Here is a 14019-nt window from a genome sequence, read left to right on the forward strand (position 1 = left end):
AACCAACCAACCAACCAACCAACCAACCAACCAACCAACCAACCAACCAACCAACCAACCAACCAACCAACCAACCAACCAACCAACCAACCAACCAACCAACCAACCAACCAACCAACCAACCAACCAACCAACCAACCAACCAACCAACCAACCAACCAACCAACCAACCAACCAACCAACCAACCAACCAACCAACCAACCAACCAACCAACCAACCAACCAACCAACCAACCAACCAACCAACCAACCAACCAACCAACCAACCAACCAACCAACCAACCAACCAACCAACCAACCAACCAACCAACCAACCAACCAACCAACCAACCAACCAACCAACCAACCAACCAACCAACCAACCAACCAACCAACCAACCAACCAACCAACCAACCAACCAACCAACCAACCAACCAACCAACCAACCAACCAACCAACCAACCAACCATGTACCGTTCATTATGGAGTCCAAATAGTTTCTATTGTATAGTTTGATATGAGAAGGTTTTGTTAAGTTACGATTTAATGTCTGATTTTTTTTAACCGACTTCAAAAAGGAGGTGGTTATTAATTCGGCCGGTATCTTTTTTTTTTTTATGTATATACACGAATTACTCCGCCTTTAGTGGACCGATTTTAATAATTCTCTTTTTATTGTGTAGGTACGAGCTGGAAATTGGTTCCATTTAAATATGGTTAGAATCCATCGATGGGTTCTGGAGAAAAAGAGGGGAACTCCTCCACCCATGTAAATATAACAGCCATAACTTCGCCGTTTATGAACCTTTTTTAATGCCTTTAATTTCGTGTGTGGACAATTGCTACAAGTTGGTCCCATTTAAATATGATGAGGATCAGAGTGGGTTCTGGAGACAAAATATGTAACTCCTCAACCGATGGGTATAATTGAGTTGTGTTTAAAAATATTTGGTGTAGGTTCGAATGGAATTGCAAAGTCAGTTCATCATTGACTATTTAGTTAGGTTAGGTTGGAACATATAAGATAATATAAAACTAAGGCGCCGCAGCGCCCTGCGAGCGGGCGGTTCCAATCAATGTAAATTTAGACCTTACCTTCATTCATGATCACGTTTTTGCAATTTTATATTGTATTAATATAAATGTTAGTATGTCATCACTAAAAAGGGTGAAAAAATTTTTTTTATTTTCAATATATTTAGTTGGATAACGATGTAAACAGCGTGTCTAATATGAGCGCCGACTTCAAAAATATGTACTAAACCAACATTTATTTGAATTATTTCTTACTTTGTAGTGACATAGAAGTCGGTTGTATTTATGTTAAATTTTTTTTCCTGTATGTGCTTAATGAGTCATCAAGTAGATTACATCATCGTTTTCCTTAAATTGTTTTGTCCTTAAAATTTAGTGTATAAAGCAGGGTGTTATGAAACTCTATATTCGTAACATAACCGAAACAATCGAATGTCCTAAATTTTTATTTTGGACATCCGATTATTTGAGCGCAACCGAATCCGATATAAAAGTTTCAAATAATAATATGGACAGTCAGTCAACTGGGACGTCATACCCTCCGGGTCTCATATGCTAAGGCAATGTTAACATAAGGGTGGTGGGCATAGAATTTCGGGTCTCGAGGTCTTTGCCCGGGCAGATTCTCAGGTGGTAAATACCCCCCGGATTTTTGATATTTATTCATAATAACATAATGTTATTTAAAACATTATAGAATAATGAAAACATATAAAAAAAAATATCTATCTCCCACTGTTGAGTGGGTGATTCAGTACCGAATGCGTCGGTACCGAGCGGACGGTCGGCCTCCTGATGGTCGGAGGTCGTCAGTCCAGGGAGTTCCCGCGGAAGCGGGCGCCCCCTAGGTGGTCGATCGTGTAGGGGCGCGAACCCCTTTAAATGGGAGTATGGTCCGGCCTCCGCCCGCTCATACATTGAGCGTGCGAGGCGGACCACAAACTCCTCGACCGTCTAAATATGGACAGACGGATATGGACAGAGTCTAATCCATATCTATGTCCAGATCGATTATTTCACATCCATAACATCCCTAGCGTTAAATACAGGAGGTGTCAATAGGTTAATTTAATCATGCAATAAGTCCTAAAATCTGCAAACCGAACGATCGATAGTAAAACCTAGCAGCATTCGACACGGTCAAGATTCGCTCCGTTGATCGCTTGCTCTGACGCTGCTCTAGTTTTATAGCCATGTTTAAACTTTTATATCATTATTTTATTAAATATAAAACTAATTAGTAGTTTCATAGTATTGCCTTCTGTTAGATAAGGGTAATAATATCCGGGTTTTATTATGTCACCTAGATCATACTTGAATTTGATAGAAATAAACATCAAATAGATAAGACCTTGTTACGTAACTAATAAGTAGGTAAATAATTATGATATTGTTCTCACACGAGAATGCGGTCATCGTTACCACCTTCATGTGAAGTACGAGTATGATCTAACGTCGTCATACGAGAACACATTTCGAGTAGTGTCAATTCCACTGTTTTTTTTTTTCTATAATATTTTTGGTACAATTTAAGGCTCGATTATACTTTCTCCTAAAATTTAAAGTTAATGTATCGTAGTTATTAAAAGTTGAATGAAGAATCATTTCACTACATGACGATAAACATTCGCGGCCGGTGAGGGCCGGCGAGGGTCGCGGAGGAGCCCTCGAGCGACGCGCTCGATTCGCAAATCACTACGCATCCACTCGTCGGTATTTATAGATCAGAGATAATAAACGCTAAACCTGTTTCGCAATAGCATACAAGCACAAACAGCCGTTCTTTAGGCTTTTAGTAGCCTCTCGGCTACAACTTGTTATAGTAGTTCCCGGTGTTGTGACGCACTTTCTTAGCTTCATTATATTTTTAGCTAATAAGTGAAAGTTGCTCGATTTAGGCAAATTTTAAGAGGAAGTTCGAATCTTCATATCAGATCAAATCCCATTATTACGTGTTACGTAAACATTTGCTAAATAAAAATGTAGAAAAACGAAGTTTACGTTCACTGTTTTTTTTTATTCAAACATCAACCAGCGTAACACCACAGTATAAGGATATACAGTATTTTATCTTCATACAAACGCACGAAACGCAAGCCACGCCTACTCGCCTCGGGCCGGTACTAACTCGGTACACGAACATTCGTGAATGTGCCACGGTGACGAGCGGGTGATGTGACGGTTTTGTAAGATATTTTGTTGTTTCAAGAATAATATGGCGAAGAAAAGTTATAGATTATATTGTGTTGTTTTTGGTTGCTTCAATTCGTCAATAACACATCCAGATATAACATTTTTTAAACTGCCTGGAAACTCCGAAAGGTAAGACAATTACAATGATTTTTATGTTAATACTAGATACTTAATCTACTAGGTACTACTACTACTAAATTAGATTAGGTTTTAATTAATACAATTTGATATTTTAAAAAAATACGTATGATTGTTGTAATTTTGGTTCAGTAGACAGGTGTCAGAGCTTGTTATTTGAGGTTATCCCTCTTCTGAATTAATAGAATAAAACTATTTCTTCGACCAATTTACAACTTTTATTATTCCCGCGCAAAATAAAACTCGAAACTGTTGATAAACGAAGGGCTTGCTTGCACAACGCACGCGTCGTATTTATTCGTCGTCGCGCGGCGCAACAAAGGCTGAGGGCGTGGCTTAGCGGCCTTTCGGCACCCGTTTGTTCGCGCGATATGCCGCCGAGGGACTATTCTGAATGAGGTAATATAAATATTAGAAAATGAGAATTGATCTTAATTTATTTAGATCAATATTTTATTATTGTTGTATTATTTTAAGATCGTCAAAAATAAGAAACTACCATTTGAAAGGTATTTTCTTGATAGGTCAACACCTTTGTTTACATTTTGGACACCCAATTATGAATCGGAGTATAGATTATAATTAGAGATGCGCCGAATATTCGTTTGGTATTCGGTTTTCGGCGTATTCGGCATCTTTTTTGGTATTTGTATTCGGCCGAATTATTCGGCCGAATTAAAATTATTATTAAATATTGTATTAAATATTTAAACTAAATTTTGCATAATTTATGTTAATTTATAAGCTATCATGTCGAACATATTTCATATTTTATTGTTGTAACTGTCAAGTACCCAATTATAAGAATAGTTTTTATTACGTAATATATACATATTAAAAAACATAACATGCATTTTCATTCAACACTTTCTATATAATTAACTATAGCATTCATTTGTATAAATAAAAAAATACAACATTTACAATCAAAAAATTAAAAAGAAAGTCAAGTATGCAGATGTAATTAAAAAACTGTAGGCAGGCAGCCCTAACGCGTTACCGTGCCCAGCGCAACCGTAGGTATCTAATTCAAGGACAGGGCCGAGTTAAATTACTGTATATCCTTATACTGTGGTAACACTCAGATTTGTTAAAGGTACCAGTTAATCCGTTACATTCGATTTGAACCGTTCGATAGGATGTGTCTGGTGGTTAGGCTCGAGTGGGTCGCAGCCGTGTTGAATACAAATGGTGGGAAAACACGAAGTCGTCGAGCGGCGGCGCTGGCCGCGGGTCCGCGGGCCGCGCGCAGCGGTCACGGCGGGCGGTGAGTCACGCGCGGCCTTCGTCGCCGCCACTGCTCGCGTACGTCGCCGTCAACTGTACAATTTAGGATAACATCCAGAATAGGCTTAAACAAATCAGCACTCCCTTCTTCCTAATTATAGCCTATGCCACTATGCTCACAGACACGTCGTGCAAACTGCAATCGAAGGAGGCTACGTTTATCGACGGGTGTACGTAACCATTTTACTCCGATTCCCTTACATTGTTTAAAGTGTAAATATGTATATGACGGAGTGGTCACCTGTGACGTCACAAAATGGGTACTTCAGAACACAAGCTACACCTAAAGCACTTGGTGGAGCTTCGACAGAGTCTCGGTGCGGCGGTCGTAAGGGACGAACGCATAGAGAGCGACTTGGGACCCGACGAGTGAAGTTGACTTGCGCGCACCGAGGAACTGTCTCCGTTTTGATAGTGTCCATTTAGTTGTAGTTCGATTAATTAAAGCATTCTCAGTATAGTGATTTAAGGACTATGTAAAGAATTACAAGTGATTAAGTTAAGAGACATAAGTTAGTGATAAGAATATCGGCGACTGTATACCTACGTGTACCTGTATCATAATAATCCTGACAAATATGAAGTAACAAATATGTCGGTTCGGAAACACATACAAAAATCAAGTAATTCGGCCATCCTGTTCCGACATATATACATTAACTAGAAATGCACTGACATCTTGGGCTTCGGAAGACGATACTATATTGCGGGATTATAACACAATGTGAGCCTTGAATGTTTTTGTTCAAAAAGCCTAACTAGTGAAGGCACCTACTATTGTAAATCTGAGTCATGCAACTTCCGTGCAAACTGTACTTATAATTATACACCTTTTTTTTCTGTTTACGCGAACTTATTAGTGCGTAATCCGCACTGCTGTTATCTGGCAGGCTCGTTCCAGTTAACCAAATTTCTCCGCTGCTCTTCATAGGCAGATATTTTTAACTTCTATAAGAACTGAAGCAATACCTCTCCTAATTAGTCATTTCGCTCTTGTCAGAGCTGTCGTGGTTATCACGTGTTGTGTGTGGGGGCTGATGTGACTCGCCTCGCGACATTTTGCCATTTCTCTCTATTGGTGGCCATCTAGAGCACTATTAGTTAGCACACTGTTAGTTAGGATATCTTCGTAACATTTTATCATCACGTGACAGTCAATTAAATACCTAGCAAGAATTGTATAACATTATCGGCACTTCCATCAAGCACAATGTAAAGATCCCCGCCACGTCGGTATTTATCTTAAGTAATTATGTGTTTAAGGAGCTGGTTGAGCGTGGCTCTGGTGGCCGTGTGCTTGTTTGATGATTTCATACAATACTTACGTCACGTGTTGTTAACGCTTCATTTTCCTTCCTCGACATATATCAGTACGTGTGAATGACGTGGTTTTGACAAATAATATTACATATATAGTTTTACCATGTTGCTCTACTAGGTCTATAACTGATTGGAATTTTCAATTTTACTATTACAAATAGCAAGTTCTGAAGAGACTGATTTAACCTCTTGACAATGTAGCAAATAATTCATTTCTATTTAATTTGATAAATAATTGACAGATGGTAGAGCTTTTTTGGAAACGACTCCAGTGGCACCCTGCTATACTTATTTCTGTCCTATAACAGATTTATGTTTAAAAAGATGTGGCAAAGGAGACACATTTACTCTATGCATTTAACATAAAGCTGAAAGATAAAAAATCATCAATAGAGGCATGTGGGTAGATCACAGAATTACTATTTTTGATCAATCCAATGTACATTATACACATTCTTATTTTTAGGATTCCGTATCCAAAGAATAAAAATGCAGATCTAGCGCTGAGCTGCCAGCACAGATCAATGTGACAGAAATAAACGTCTCCTAGTAGAATATTGTTAATTGAATATTTCAATAAAAACTAGGAAGCAGTACTTGCTAGCAAAAAACTCGCTGTGTCCGCCCGGGCTACCACCAAACTTAATTTGCATCGTAGAATGCGACTGCGTCTGAATATGATCTAGTTACACACACCTGATTTTAGGAATTTATTTTAAATATCTCCTTTATACACTGCATTAAGAAATTTAAATACACAATGACATGCATTTATTTTATTATGTATTTAAAATCTCGATGATTTCTTGTTAGCGGTGTAGTTCTTGATATTGATTTTAAATGGTTCGTACACACGTATTTATTCTCAAGAAAAACGTTGTTTAAACGAAGTTCCGAGAGTTGGGTGGTTTTTGGTGGGCAAATCCTACGGCCTCACGTTGAGATGAATTAAGAGTAGACGAAATTATGTAGCGATATGTATGACGTATTGCGTTGGACTGATAAAAACGATACAACCAATAATAAAATATTTAATATTTTTGTTTATAATATTTTCTTTGGTATACAATAATGATTTTTTGTATTAAATTTTATCGCACTATGTATAAAACCCGCTTTCCATGTATCTTAATCTGAAACCTTGGTCTAATTACTTCAGTTCTGAACGTAGTGCTAAGCGCTGAATTGCAATAAAACTTCTGAGCAAAAAATATTCATTGGTATACTAATTGTACCAGGAAACTGCTATAGGTAGCCAACGATAATAACAATGTAAATGAAGTAGTTTTACACGTTTTCCGTATAAACTGTTTGAGATAACGCCTATGTGTGAATATGCATGGTTAAGCAATATTATAATTGACATGAATGGAAGATATATCTTAAACATATACCCATAGATTAGTAAAGATTACTCATTCCTAACTAGAAAATGTACCCAGTTTTGAGAATTGAAATACTTGCGTAAAAAAGTTTTGCCACGTCTCCGTGCTAAAATATCCCTAAAATATTTGAAATAATTATTTATTTATTATATAAATTCATGTAAATTACGCAGTATTAGTTATTTATTCGTAAATTTCCCCTAAAAATGTTTTTATTTGTCAAGAATTCAAAAAAAGAACTTACGATAATAAGCCATTTGTGGCTCCATTCAATTTCAAGGCGGCGAAGTATCTTTACTAATCTATGCATATACCAAAATACATTGTGAGGCAAAATAATTTAAACCATTTATGACATTCCAGAATATAATAATAGTATGAAATTGACACGTTTTATTACTCTACTGGCAATGGTAATGGTCTTCGAGCGTACCTATTAAAATAATTTTTAAATTGCATATATTTCGTTCATTTTAATAAATATAGTTCGATAATTTATATCATTTTACAAAATCTTTCTGCCTCATGACACTCTTCAAACTTCCTTAAAACTAGTACACAGTAGCACAAACTTAGCTGTAACACAAATTTTACTATTCGATTAATTTAGTTAAAATGAAATAAACCAACAAAGTACCAATAACAAAATAACAACTGGTTATGTATTGTTTGTATAATTTCCATTAGCATCAGTACAATCAGTTGTAAGTGACGATGCGCATCGAAGTCCGCGAGAGCAATCATGCCGCGCACTCAGACTGAAATATATAGACAAAGCCTCGCGGGTTATTGCATTTAAGTACAACTTGCATTTTTGTACGTCCACTCTGCGTTTGAACGCCAGACCGAGCAGCCCCGCCTGCTCGCGCTCTAAGTGTTCGCTAACCCAGATTTTTTGTCTGGCCTTTCGGCCGGTTCTCGACTACTCGATTTTTATCGGTAGCGGTCCGTGCTTTGTTTATTGCCAATTTATTGGGAATAAACAAAACTCACGTCCCGACGCGTTTGAGTTGGTGGATACCTAACGGTGCCAACGAAACCAGCTAGCGTTGACCCGGTGCGCTTCTCAGACCTCTCGGTCTGAGAGAAACCGGCAGACCCGATCCCACTGCACTTGGGCTATCCCAAGGGTGACGGTAGCAGTTACTTTCCCTTAGGGGTAATTGCATTTCCCTCCCCCTCCCCGTTAGCTCCCTGCCTCGGCAGGGAGGCATCCCTGGTTACCATAGCCTACATGGTAACAGATAGGTTTTTCGAGGCTCTGTCCTCCCTCTTGAGCAAGGAGCTCAACCGCCCCATTGACGCTGTCAAACTCCGCTCCCTTTGCGAGCCCTTAAAGTCCGTAACGGATCCCCTGTCCGTTACCGACTCACCCGCATCCCCTGATGCCACCCCGAGACACGAGATGGACTTTGACGCCATCTCGCTGAAACGCCCCGCCTCCTCCGACGAATCGTCGGAGCACACCCTCATCACCGCCCCCTCCTCCGACGACGACCAGGGTTTCACCCCTGTCAAGTCGAGGAAGACCAAGAAACGACCGGTCAAACGCGTCGCTAAGGCGACAAGTGAGACTTCTTCCGAGGCCTCTATCGAAGCCACCCCAGCCCCAGCGGCCCCCGCTCTGGCCCCCGTGCCAAAAGCCTCCACTCTGGCCCCCGTGCCAAAAGCCTCCACCGAGCCCCAGAGCTCAACCCCCGCGGCTAAGCCCGCCAAGCCAGCCACACGCTGCGAACCGGCACTTGCCAAGTGCAAACCGCCCCCACACATTTTCTTCAGAGATAAGTCGAAATGGTCCGACTTCTCTAAAACCCTAGTGGAAAAACAGATCCACTACACCAAGGCACGTAACCTTCGCGACTCCATTCGCGTTTCATGCCCCACCACCGAGGACTTCAGGAGCCTCATTAGGCTCCTAACTCACCTTCAACTCCCGTACCACACGTACGCTTTAGAAGAGGACCGCAAAATCAAAGCGGTCCTTAGGGGTCTCCCCTACGAGCTTCCCACCGACGAAATCCTAACGGATCTAGTCAACCAAGGGTTCCCCGTGGAAGGTGTACACAAGTTGTACAACCGCAACGGGGTCAAATACCCTCTAGCCCTGGCCATTCTAGCCAAGACCCCGTCCTCCAAGGACATTTTCAAGGAGAAGGAGCTCACAATCTGTGGCCTTTCTGAGATCGAGGTGGAACCACCTAACAAGCGTGGCTACCCTGCCCAGTGCCACCGCTGCCAGCTCTACGGCCATGCAGCGGCGAACTGCACTGCCCCCCCAAGGTGCGTCAAGTGCCTAGAACCCCACGCCACACGTGAGTGCAAGAGAACTCGTGAAGACGAGTCCCCTCCTGCCTGCGTGCTATGCACCACTTCAGGGCACCCGGCTAACTACCGTGGCTGCCCTAAAGCCCCCCGTCCCGCTCAAAAGAAGGTTGCTAAAAAGCAGCCCTCGAAAGCAGGCCCACCTCCGGTCAATTCGACCAATTTCCCGCGGCTAGGGGCCTCCAAAACCCCAACCGCTCCCATGAGTTGGAGGAAAGTCGCACCCGCGACCGCCCCACCAACCCCGGCCCCTAAGGCCACTCCCACTCCCCGTCCCACCCAAGACGCATCGGTAAGGGAACATATCATGTTCCTTAAGGACTGCGTTAAGGGCGTGAACCTCGACGAGATCATACTCGTCTCGCAAAAAATGCGTAACGCCAGCCAGGCGGAGCGCATCGCAATCTACTCTGAACACCTAGCGTTGTTCAAGTCCATTCAATGAGTAACGTTCATACTCAACCCCTTCATCCCGGTCGTCAAAAACCTAAAGGCGTCTCGCTTATCTCCTTCAATGCACGAGGTCTTAAGCCTTGCATTCCCGAACTCAAAGAGTTCGTCCGCAACAGGGATATCGACCTGTTGCTTGTTCAGGAAACTTTCCTCAAGCCCTCCCTTAAAGGCGTAAGTCTCCCCTCTTACGCGCTTGTACGTAATGACAGAGCCGACGACCGTCGTGGCGGAGGCACTGCCATCTACTACAAGAGATCCTTCCATTGCACCCCTCTGGAAACACCCAAGCTCACCAATATGGAAGCCACCATATGCAAATTAGGCATGACAGGACACCCGTCCCTGATCATAGCCTCAATTTACCTCCCCGCCAATAAAGCCCCTCTCCAAAGCGACTTGGAGGCCCTCCTCTCGCTCGGAGACTCTGTCGTACTATTTGGAGATTTCAATTGCAAACATACCGTTTGGAACAGTCGTCTGACTAACACCAACGGTAAGAAACTCTTAACCATTTCCCGCGCACTGGACTTTGATATCTTCTCTCCAACAGCGCCTACCCACTACCCCGATCGGGAAGACCAAGAGCCCGACGTGCTGGATTTCGCCCTCCTTAAAGGCGTCGCGCTCAATACAAGAGCGATCGAAACACTGGACGATCTGGGCTCAGACCATCGTCCAGTCTCTCTACAGTTAGGTCCCTATGATCCAACTCCCCATACCTCCTCGAAAACCTTCACTAATTGGGAAGGGTACGAGAAATCTCTCATCTCGGCCATAGAGGCCCCCGATTCACCGTATACTATTCCCCCAGACTACCTTGTTAGCTCGGAGAAAATAGACAGTACGGTGAACTCACTCACCCAGCTAGTTCAGACTTCGCTTCATGACAACGCGAAGGTGGTAGAGGTCCCGAACCGCAAACTACCTCGCGAGGTCAGGAAGCTAATCCAAACTAAAAACGCAGCCCTCAGATGGGCCGCCAAGTATCCCACCCCTGTCCTTAGGAGGCGCGCGAACGCCCTCCAAAGGAAAGTCAGATCCCGGCTAGCCGAAATGAGGGACTCCAACTGGAACTCTCTCATGGAGGATATCCAACCTTCTCATAAGGCATTCTACAAAATCGCTAGACGATTTCGTACCGAAGCCTTCTCAAGCACTCCCCCTCTCACGCGCCCCGACGGCAGCATAGCCTTCGAAGACGCTGAGAAGGCCGAATGCTTCGCAGATAGCATCGCTGCGCAGTGCTCCCCCAGCACTCAACCGTGCGACCCTATCCACATTCACAAGGTGGAGGAGGAGGTCCTTAAAAAGATCTCTCTCCCTGTCACCTCTGCTCCCATTAAAATCACTACAGACGAGGTCCGGACCGTCATCCGCGGTTTGAAACCTCGTAAAGCCCCAGGTCCGGATGGTATCTCCAACCTGGCGCTCAAACACTTCCCCGAGCAGGCACTGACCCTTCTGGTCATTATCTTCAATGCCTGCCTCGATCTCAGCTTCTTTCCAACAGCCTGGAAGACAGCAACAGTTATCGGTATTCCCAAGCCTGGTAAACCGAAACATATTCCCTCCAACCACCGCCCCATTAGCCTTCTCAATGCAATGGGCAAGGTTTTCGAACGGGTGATCCTCGTTCACATAAGAGGGCACCTCTTCCCAATAGATGCTCCCCCACTCATCATTCCTCACCAATTTGGCTTTCGCCTCCAGCACTCGTGCCCCCAACAAGTCCACCGCATTGTCGAGTACATCACAAGCGGGTTTTATCCAAGACGTAACAAGACACTAGCAGTCTTCTTCGACGTCGCCAAGGCTTTTGACAAAGTCTGGCATGGAGGACTGGTATACAAGCTATACCATTCTGGTCTTCCTGATCGCCTAGTCCGCATCGTGGCTTCCTACCTTCAGGACAGAACCTTCCGCTACAGGCACGAAGGTATCCTCTCTCCCCCACGCCCCGTAACAGCCGGAGTCCCTCAAGGCTCAGTGCTCGCTCCTACATTATTCATATCGTACTCCAACGATATTCCTATCCCCAAAAATGGGGTGCAGCTCTCACTCTTCGCCGATGACACCGCCCTTTACATCCAAGGGCAAAAGGAGTCATCTGTCCTCGCCAAACTCCAACGCTCGGTCAACGAGTTAGGAGATTGGTTTAGGAAATGGCGCATCGAAGTCAATGCGGAGAAAAGCTCCGCAATGCGCTTCGACCACAAACGCAGGCGTTTAAACAACCTGCCCTCCGTCAAATTACTTGGGGCCCCCATTCCATGGAGGCCCACAGTAAAATACCTAGGAGTTACCCTTGACCCGGGCCTCACCTTTAGACCCCACGTCTCTAAGGTCACCCATACCGCCCGCTCTTACATGAGCCGCCTCAACGCCATGATTGGCAGACACAGCAAGTTGTCAGCCAGGAATAAGCGAACGCTGTATAAGGTTTGCATTCGACCGGTGTTAACATACGCCTCTCCAGTCTTCGCTCACGCGAATCCCACCATCCTAGACAAACTCCAGGTCATACAAAATCTCTTTTGTCGTCGGGCACTTAATGCCCCCTGGTATGTCAGAAACGCTGACCTCCACCGCGACCTGGAGCTCGCTCCAATACAACAAGTCCTCAGACAATTCTCTGAAGCGTTCTTTGACCGCTCAGAAAACCATCCCAACCCCTTAATCAAGGGTGCAGCGGACTATGCTGCCCCTCTTCCTACCCGTTACAATTGCCGTCGGCCAAGAAATATCTTGACCGACGCTCCTAACAAACTCTCCACCGATGTGGAGAATCTTCTGGCCGCCCACAGGGGCGTACAACTCTCCATAGAGAATCGTCTTCCCGACGATTCTAATCTTATTCATGATACGTTGACACCTTCAGTGTCATCTATCCAGCGGTAGCTCTCTAGGGAGCGCCGCTAGCGCCTCTCGCTCCGCAAACGAGAGGTCGCTATCCGATGTCGGCTGTACGGTCCCCTTGGACGAATGCCTTAAAGGAGTTTTTAGTGGGATGGTCCTCCCTTCAGGAGGACCTTTCAGTCAGCCCCACAAAAAAAAAAAAAAAAAAAAAAAAAAAAAAAAAAAAAAAAAAAAAAAAAAAAAAAAAAAAAAAATTTTGTACGTGACTTGGAACGCCATGATAAGTTCCGTAAAGCAGTTCTAGCGTTTTAGAGCAAGGTTGTGAATGCTGACTGTGTTACACATGAGGTGACTATCTCCTCCGGCGGCACCACCGTCACACATAAATCAGCCTTTTGATAGTGTTAAGTGCTGCTGTATTTTGGTTTGTAAGGTGCGGCAAGAGAGATGTAAGTATTTATCCGAGATCCGTAAGTATGTACTTATCCGAGGGATTTCAACTTAGTTCTTAGGGTTAGTAACGCATCTGTTACTAAACATCGGGTGAACTGCACGCTCGTTGCTGCATGTAATATAAATGAAATTTTAAGGTGGTAGAACCCTTTGTGGTTCGACTCCGGCGGCACCACCGCCACACCTATTTCTGCCTTATAACAGCAGTGTTAGGCGTTACTGTGTTCTGTTTTGAAGGGTGTGGTAAAGGAAACATACTTTTCCGAGGCGTTCCAGCTTAGTCCTCAGGGGTAGCGGCGAATCTGTGGCCGGCCTCAGTTCGGAATATCTAATCCTATCTGGGGTTGATTACCGATGTCCATGGGCGATAGTAGCCACTTATCATCAGGTTGACTGCATGCTCGTCTGCTTCTCCTATATTATAAAAAAAAATGTTTGGTGTGCTTCGTCTATGTTTTATTAAGTACGAGGTTGTGCCATTGTGTAGTTAGTGTTTTTATCGCGGCGCACACAATACGGGCGACCTTCCCGCGCAGCCTCCGCCGCTTCACACGCCGCTGCAGACGACCTGCCACCCACCAATTACCTCATTGTGCT

This window comes from Epargyreus clarus, unplaced genomic scaffold, assembly GCF_041222505.1.
Source record: "Epargyreus clarus isolate Ecla_fem2 unplaced genomic scaffold, WU_Ecla_fem_2.2 ptg000031l, whole genome shotgun sequence".
NCBI classification, from domain to species: Eukaryota; Metazoa; Arthropoda; class Insecta; order Lepidoptera; family Hesperiidae; genus Epargyreus; species Epargyreus clarus.